The sequence below is a fragment of the Mizuhopecten yessoensis genome, unplaced genomic scaffold (genome assembly GCF_002113885.1).
Source record: "Mizuhopecten yessoensis strain PY_sf001 unplaced genomic scaffold, ASM211388v2 scaffold11117, whole genome shotgun sequence".
Taxonomy (NCBI): domain Eukaryota; kingdom Metazoa; phylum Mollusca; class Bivalvia; order Pectinida; family Pectinidae; genus Mizuhopecten; species Mizuhopecten yessoensis.
The window spans coordinates 813448-822753 of NW_018408888.1; positions in this window are offsets into that span (position 1 = coordinate 813448).

Sequence of the window (9306 nt, forward strand, 5' to 3'; positions counted from 1 at the left end):
TTTTTGCAGGAGCATACAGCCAGTGCTATCTATAAAGTTGCTTTTTGCAGGAGCATACAGCCAGTGCTATCTATAAAGTTGTTCATTCAGTCAGTGCTATCTCTAAAGTTGTTTTTTTGCAGGAGCATACAGTCAGTGCTATCTATAAAGTTGTTTTTTGCAGGAGCATACAGCCAGTGCTATCTATAAAGTTGTTTTTAGCAGGAGCATACAGCCAGTGCTATCTTTAAAGTTGTTTTTGTAGGAGCATACAGCCAGTGCTATCTATAAAGTTGTTTTTTTGCAGGAGCATACAGCCAGTGCTATCTATAAAGTTGTTTTTTGTAGGAGCATACAGCCAGTGCTATCTATGAAGTTGCCTTTTGCAGGATCATACAGCCAGTGCTATCTATAAAGTTGCTTTTTGCAGGAGCATACAGCCACTGCTATCTATAAAGTTGCTTTTTGCAGGAGCATACAGCCAGTGCTATCTATAAAGTTGTTTATTGCAGGAGCATACAGCCAGTGCTATCTATAAAGTTGTATTTTTGCAGGAGCATTCAGTCAGTGCTATCTATAAAGTTGTTTTTTGCAGAAGCATACAGCCAGTGCTATCTATAAAGTTGTTTTTTTGCAGGAGCATTCAGCCAGTGCTATCTATAAAGTTGCTTTTTGCAGGAGCATACAGCCAGTGCTATCTATAAAGTTGTTTTTTGCAGGAGCATTCAGTCAGTGCTATCTATAAAGTTGTTTTTTGCAGAAGCATACAGCCAGTGCTATCTATAAAGGTTGTTTTTTTGCAGGAGCATACAGCCAGTGCTATCTATAAAGTTGCTTTTTGCAGGAGCATACAGCCGGTGCTATCTATAAAGTTGTTTTTTGCAGGAGCATACAGTCAGTGCTGTCTATAAAGTTGTTTTTTGCAGGAGCATACAGCCAGTGCTATCTATAAAGTTGCTTTTTGCAGGAGCACACAGCCAGTGCTATCTATAAAGTTGCTTTTTGCAGTGCTATCTATAAAGTTGCTTTTTGCACCTGGCATTACATGTATCAGTAATATAGACCGCGTGGCAAAGTTAGAAACTGTGACACGCTGGACAAGTAATACACGAATATGGATTAGATATCATTAAAATCAAACATAGCTTTGTTGAAGCAGTTTACCACCCTCGTGTGTTCTTTCTGCTTTTGATGTTGATATTTGATATTTGTTGACAGTGAATATTCAAATATCTGAATGCTCAAACTTTGAGCGTTAGAGAAACGCCATCCCGTCTTTGAAATTAAAAAAATAGGAGAACTAGCGATCTTTTAAAGCTTGGGTCTCATAAAACTTATCAAATCCACCCTATCTTAGGGCAATTCACTGGGAATTTGTTTGATTGTTTTTTTGTGTTTTTTTTAACTTTAATCTTGTCTTGATCTATATTCGCTAGTGTCCCATGCAACGTAAGTTAAATTGGAGTTGTAACAATCATTAGGCTTTGCAATAGTTTCATATTAAAACCCTTTACCCATGGGTCGTAATTTTTTTACACTCAAAGAAGGTGTTTTTCTCTTTCCCTCTAAACGGGGTTGCATAACCTTATAATGTGGCGGGTCATCTAATTGTAATAGAGTGAACCATTCATTTGATTATATTGTGAAGTCGTAAGCTCATTCAGATTATTAACAATCTACAGATTGTTAAAGAAATCGCAAACAAAACGAAACAAAATCAGAACCTGATTGTAGAACCTGTTTATTCCTATACTTTACGATATACTATACTTTATCATATAATATTATTTTGATTTCTAACACTACTGGTTTAAGAAGTCAGAGGTTATCCCCGTTTGTAGCAAATCTACATCTTCATTACCTTTCTCCTCAGGTACTTGTTGAACATACAATTGAAGCTGATTCATATTGTCAAGAACTACTTGTTTATGTGTTAGGAACCTATCGGTGTAAAGCGTTCGAGTGCATTCAATACCTGTCTTCAAACTAGTGGTCCAGTGGTCCTGATCTATACCTTTATCTAAGGCTAGCGTGTCAATGAATTGAGCTTAGTTTGGTGTTGTAAGCGATGACTCCGTAGAAGAACGTCAGTCGTTCACAGAATTGCTTCCTAGTATGGACAGATATGTAGACTAGAACGAGTTTAAAACGTTTCTCATTAAGAGCACGTGAAGTAAAATAGTCTATGACGGAGCCAGGCTGTTCCAACTGGCTACCTATTGGCTATGTTCTTACTGTCTACGTGTTAACTGTTATATTAGGGATGTCGGGTGGAAGGAACAAGCAGTTTCTGTAAGTGAGGCCAAAGTTTGATTTAGATTGAAGCCGACATTTCTAACATGAAAGAAAGAAATCTATGTCCTATATTAACTAGGAGTTACAAACAGAACGCGACAGTGGTCCATACCGTCCCGTTGATGAACTTACAAATCTGCAGCATTGTCTACATTGATATTTATATGTCGAGAAACAAATAAGAACTGGAGCTCGTAGAAAGTGGTCAGATAACGTGCTAAAGATCAAAGACATTTATCGGATTGACAAATCAATTAATTATTGATTGATATGCACCCGGTGTCAGGGATCAATCTTAATCGTAATTAACTTGTTATAACAGATAACAGGTCGGTACTAATTGATAATTATATCGACGTATTTAAGCGTTTTATTGCCGCAGATATGCTTGATACCAGTGTATAGATATCATCACTAATTTGTAGTGCGTGTACGTATGTATGACAGTCCGACAGGCTTTATTTGGAATATCAAATCACGTAAGTCAGTCTAAAAATACGAGTGTGTTCTACTTGGCAGCTAATTCAGTCACTCTGTAAAACAATGCCATCAGATAAACCAAGGAATTTCTGGCAACTGTCTTTTCCGTTTTTTTAATTCGAAGTTGCAAGAATTCGATCGAACCTTAGTTCTAGAAGATTGGCGACATGGAACATTGTACTCATGTCATTTTTGTAATTTATATGTACATATATCATTGTTCGATAATAGCGAGAAGGCACGAAGGGGAAATCCGGACGAAAGAAAGATTACTGATGACTGTGTTTTTAATGAAGTGCAATTTTGCAATCTGTATGAAAAAGAGAGGCAAGAATTATATTTCAGAGAAAATATGGTAAAAATATTGTCAGTCTAATACTTGATTCTGATTGAAAAAGATTAAAAATGGGACCTCAATCAATTTGATATTTGAGATTGACAGAAATAAGCCGACTAGCACAATGATAGACGTTGATTTATGTACACGTAGGACATCAGATGATTTATGACACTATCAAAAATGTCCAACATTAAAAGAACTTCTCAACTTCTGTGTCTTTCAAATACATTAGATCGAATGTAACGGCTGTAGAAATATTAAGACTAACAATAATACTGGTATCTTTACCATCTGTCTGAAATACACATTTCGCAATATTAAAAATAAAAATACACACACAATGCATTATCAGTCATTTTGAGATAAATTATACTGTTAAGAAAATCGATTCAATTTTTGTAATTCAAAAGAAATTCGTATTGCCGATCATTGCAAACTGAAAGCAACTCGATAATGAAATGTATGATGCATGTTTTATTATTCAGAAAAAAGGTAGTTTTATACATAGGACTATTACAGTTACCGGCGAATTTTAAGTAATTATCAGTATAATAACTGAGAAGAGCAGTAAAATTATCAAAATATGAGATTTCATTTAGAGTGTTCAAGAGAAATGACGTCACAATACAAAATCAACCTGTGATGTCGACGTCCAATCAAATATCCCTTCACAGCGTTTTGTTGACGAGTCACTGGCGTTCTCCTGCCGAATTAAATAACTCTAATAAACTATCAATTCAACGATTTCCCATCCAATAGTAATAAAAAAAAACTCAATGACGATTTTGTTTCTCTTGCTTGTTACAAGGGGCCGCGGTGGCCAAGTGGCTAAGGCGTCTGACATTCTGCTATCACTAGCCCTCCGACACTGGCTCGCGGGTGCCAGGCCTTCGTGGAACAGTCACCAGGTACTGGCCGTTGGTCGGTGGTTTTCCCTTGAGAACTCCGGCTTTCCTCCACCAACAAAACCTGGCACGTCCTTAAATGACCATAGCTGTTAATAGAACGTAAAACACAAACAAACCAAAATTACTTGTTCTATGTGCTTCACAGCCGTAGAAATACAAGACTAATTAGTCACACTCGTGAAAAATATGTCATATTCAACGGGAATACATTGTACATAATCTTTGTATTGTTTCCTTTAAGAAAAACTGAGATTATGTATTTAATGTCATACTGTATTTAGAGAAAGGACAAAACAATCGTTCTGAGTTATGTGGAAGACCCGAGAAATTCGCTGCTGATGGCCTTATTGCCTGGGCCAACATTTTCTATTGGTGTTCTGCAGTGCCTAGCTAAAATTAGTTAAAGAAACTGTTCAGGGTCATTTAACCAATTTCATACTTATCATTGATTTCCTGAGTTTATCTGTATACTGCGTAGGATATTTTTTTTCACTTTTTAAAAAATGGTAAAAAAACAACTTGTGGCACGCATTTGGTTTTGTAGTTTTTCGTACGAACTTATTACTTCTTTTTTTTCCGTCTGTTTTATGACAGCGGATAACAACCCATACACCTCTTTTATATATTCTTTACTACAGCATGCATTAACAATCCACTTCCCATGAAGAAAACATGAATATGAGATATTTTAGCCTACGCCACCTACCTATAACTACATGTATAAAGTCTAAAAAGAAAATGATTCCCGTTAACATCTATTAATTACATTTCTAAAATACCCACAGTTCACATGAACTTTTCAAATTACTTCTGTTTTAATTAACATCCGAAACACATGGGAGAAATTCAAAATTTCGTCTCACATTGAAAATAACTACAAATGAACAAGGCAAGGAGACGATAATTCTAACGCGTAGACAGTCCCTTCTAGACGATTAAGGAGACTTGCATGCTTTTATAAAGTTTTCTCTAAAGTCTATTAGTGTGAACTTATTAATTTATAGATTTGTTAATTTCAGATACTTGTATAATGGATTACATTTACCAATGAGTAGATGTTATCGGTCATGTCAGAGTTTGGCAGTAATGTGCATGGAGTATATACTGCGCGTCATTCACAGTCTCACTACAGGCCAAACCTATATAGTTATCTGTGTTTCGTCAGTATGGTCGAGTATGCAGGCTGATTATGGACAGTTTTTATCGTCGTGATCATGGACACATTGGGAAATGTGTTATCTCATCGTGTGATTGGAAGGTTTGAGATTATAAGCGTGCGTATTGTTGTGTATTCACCACACGGTATCATTACGAGCACGTGACATTCCTTCGATTTAACATAGATACACATGGCGGATGTCATCGATGAAACAGAAGACGCTTACTCTTCCGGAACGCATTGGCAAATTCTCCGCGTACTTTATTTCAAGTAAATCTATGTAAATCTTTCAACAGTGCACATGTTGCTGTATAGACAGTTGATTTGTTGTAATTTTGAGATCGAATTCATGTTTTTGACCCCTCGGTATTTAATCCGAGCAGATTATATACTACGTCTAATGGACAAAGTATATGCGTCATAGGAATATAGGTGAAAGCTCACATATGATATCTGTGAATGGTTCGAGTAAGTGTATTTCATATATCAAACAATTAACTTAAATCTGTTATAGTTCAATCTGATTGTGTCACAATGCTAAAACGCTTTACGTACCTAAATCACGGAAGAATGAACCGGGGACCTTCATTATAATCATGATTAATTTTTTGGATCATGGTTGTTTCCAGACGTGTTAATATCAATATGTAAAAACAGTAAAAAAAAAGTCATTGTAAACTTTTCCTGGTTAAAAAAATAAAAGTTGTTGTTCGTGAATAATGATAACATCTTATTTTGACAAAAAATCTATTTTGAATTGTAATGACAACAGAAGATTGAAATTTTGAAATGATTAGTTACAGGAAGCATTTATTTCTCATGTTAAAACGCAGTTGGTTCCACTTTAATGAACATTCCTTAACATTCCGTATCCTGTTTGTGTCCATAGGAAATACTATTGAAATAAAGGAGATCTTAGTTGAAGAAATATTATTTAACTTCAGTATTATTTTCTGATTGGAGACATTTTACATAAAATCCAATATACTCCTAGTAATGATAAAACGTATCAAACGTGTCGGTCATGATGATAAGTATTTATAGATGAAGGTAGAACACACACACACAGATAGGAGATAGCTTAAAAATATATAGTAAGGTACAAGCTGAAGATGGTCATTTTTGTTAAAACATGTCTTTTTGAAAACAATGAACTACCGCGTCACCACATATTGACGAAATGTACCACTGCGCCAAAACACAAGGATAAAATATACATTCACGCATTTGTTTCCAAAAGTTTCGCCTCCAAATTATGGTGACGGATCATGTTGTCTTTCCATTAGTTTTGTGTGTTAATACGGCGATCAGCTTGTCCTAGTGTGTTGACTTGTGGGACACTGGTTATATTTTACCCTGTTGACGCTGTGCTCCTTAGTGTTGACGCTGTGGGACACTGGCTATATTTTACCCTGTTGACGTTGTGCTCCTTAGTGTTGACGCTGTGGGACACTGGTTATATTTTACCCTGTTGACATTGTGCTCCTAAGTGTTGACGTTGTGCTCCTTAGTGTTGACGCTGTGGGACACTGATTATATTTTACCCTGTTGACGCTGTGCTCTTTAGTGTTGACGCTGTGGGACATTGTTATATTTTACCCTGTTGACGTTGTGCTCCTTCGTGTTTACGCTGTGGGACACTGGTTATATTTGACCCTGTTGACGCTGTGCTCCTTAGTGTTGACGCTGTGGGACACAGGTTATATTTTACCCTGTTGACGTTGTGCTCCTAAGTGTTGACGTTGTGCTACTTAGTGTTGACGCTGTGGGACACTGGTTATATTTGACCCTGTTGACGCTGTGCTCCTTAGTGTTGACGCTGTGGGAATAGGTTATATTTGACCCTGTTGACGCTGTGCTCATTTGTGTTGACGTTGTGGGACACTGGCTATATTTGACCCTGTTGACGTTGTGCTCCTTTGTGCTGACGTTGTGCTCCTTAGTGTTGACGCTGTGGGACACAGGTTATATTTTCCCCTGTTGACGTTGTGCTCCTAAGTGTTGACGTTGTGCTACTTAGTGTTGACGCTGTGGGACACTGGTTATATTTGACCCTGTTGGCGCTGTGGGACACTGGTTATATTTGACCCTGTTGACGTTGTGCTCCTAAGTGTTGACGCTGTGGGACACTGGTTATATTTGACCCTGTTGACGTTGTGCTCCTTCGTGTTTTCGCTGTGGGACACTGGTTATATTTTACCCTGTTGACGTTGTGCTCCTAAGTGTTGACGCTGTGGGACACTGGTTATATTTGACCCTGTTGACGTTGTGCTCCTTAGTGTTGACGTTGTGGGACGGACACTGGTTATATTTTACCCTGTTGACGCTGTGCTCCTTAGTGTTGACGCTGTGGGAATAGGTTATATTTGACCCTGTTGACGCTGTGCTCATTTGTGTTGACGTTGTGGGACACTGGCTATATTTGACCCTGTTGACGTTGTGCTCCTTTGTGCTGACGTTGTGCTCCTTAGTGTTGACGCTGTGGGACACTGGTTATATTTTACCCTGTTGACGTTGTGCTCCTTAGTGTTTACGCTGTGGGACACAGGTTATATTTTACCCTGTTGACGTTGTGCTCCTTAGTGTTGACGCTGTGGGACACAGGTTATATTTTACCCTGTTGACGCTGTGATCCTTAGTATTGACGCTGTGGGACACTGGTTATATTTGACCCTGTTGACGTTGTGCTCCTTTGTGCTGACGTTGTGCTCCTTAGTGTTGACGCTGGGGGACACTGGTTATATTTTACCCTGTTGACGTTGTGCTCCTTAGTGTTGATGCTGTGGGACACTGGTTATATTTGACCCTGTTGGCGTTGTGCTCCTTAGTGTTGACGCTGTGTGACACTGGTTATATTTGACCCTGTTGACGCTGTGCTCCTTAGTGTTGACGCTGTGGGACACAGGTTATATTTGACCCTGTTGACGCTGTGCTCCTTAGTATTGACGCTGTGGGACACTGGTTTTATTTGACCCTGTTGACGCTGTGCTCCTTAGTGTTGACGCTGTGGGATACAGGTTATATTTTACCCTGTTGACGCTGGGCGCCTTAGTATTGACGCTGTGGGACACTGGTTATATTTTACCCTGTTGACGCTGTGCTCCTTCGTATTGACGCTGTGGGACACTGGTTATATTTTACCCTGTTGACGCTGTGCTCCTTCGTATTGACGCTGTGGGACACTGGTTATATTTGACCCTGTTGACGCTGTGCTCCTTAGTATTGACGCTGTGGTACATTGTGTTGTGTTACACTTTGGTTCAGAAGACGTTGTGTGTAGACGCTGTGATATACTATATACATGTACTTCATACATACTTCTGGACTAGCAATTGCTTTTTATCTTACTTTCTTTTGTCGTAGTGAGACATTCAGAATCAGTTGAATTCATGATTTTCCTCAGATTCACTGCCATTCTTTGAAACGTTCCAGTGTCCTAATGTATGTAAAACATAAGAGAGTTCCACTGTAGTTTTTCTTACATACAACCACCTCCCTTAATTTCATTTTGGTTATAACCTTAGCGCGACTTGACCAGTGTACTACCGTTGACAAGCTATGTCAACTGGTTAGAGCGACAGTATAACGACCGGAGATTCAGGGTTCGAATCCCTTGTCTTGCTTAATTATTCTTTCATTAAGAAAACTGTAGTTTATTCGTTGTTGCTTATTTTATCTGACCTAGGATTTTATAAAAAAAAATATCCACAAGGCATTGATTTCTTTTCAAAAATTATTTAACAATACTATAATCATACCAGAATAGTTACAGTTTTTGGCCGTAGTACTAGACCCGCATGCAATTTTGCACTTCAAATTACATTTGAGATCAAATACCGATGCTGATTGGTTAAAGTCATATTCAAAATATATCAAAATAACACATTTATCCATACCGATTCAAATTCATATTAGACAAGGAAATACGGAAAGAATGGAGAATTTTCAGAAGTCTTAAATAAAGGACAATAAAGAAATATGATTGCTTCCATTTTTATTAATATCCAAGAAGCTCTGAAAAAATCGGCACTGAGGGCTTTTTATGTGAAAAATGAATGACCAAAAATTGAGAAATAACATATCGCGGCCTATGACAAGGTAAAACATCATCAGTAGGCCACTCAAGATGTAATCGTTGGCGGGAG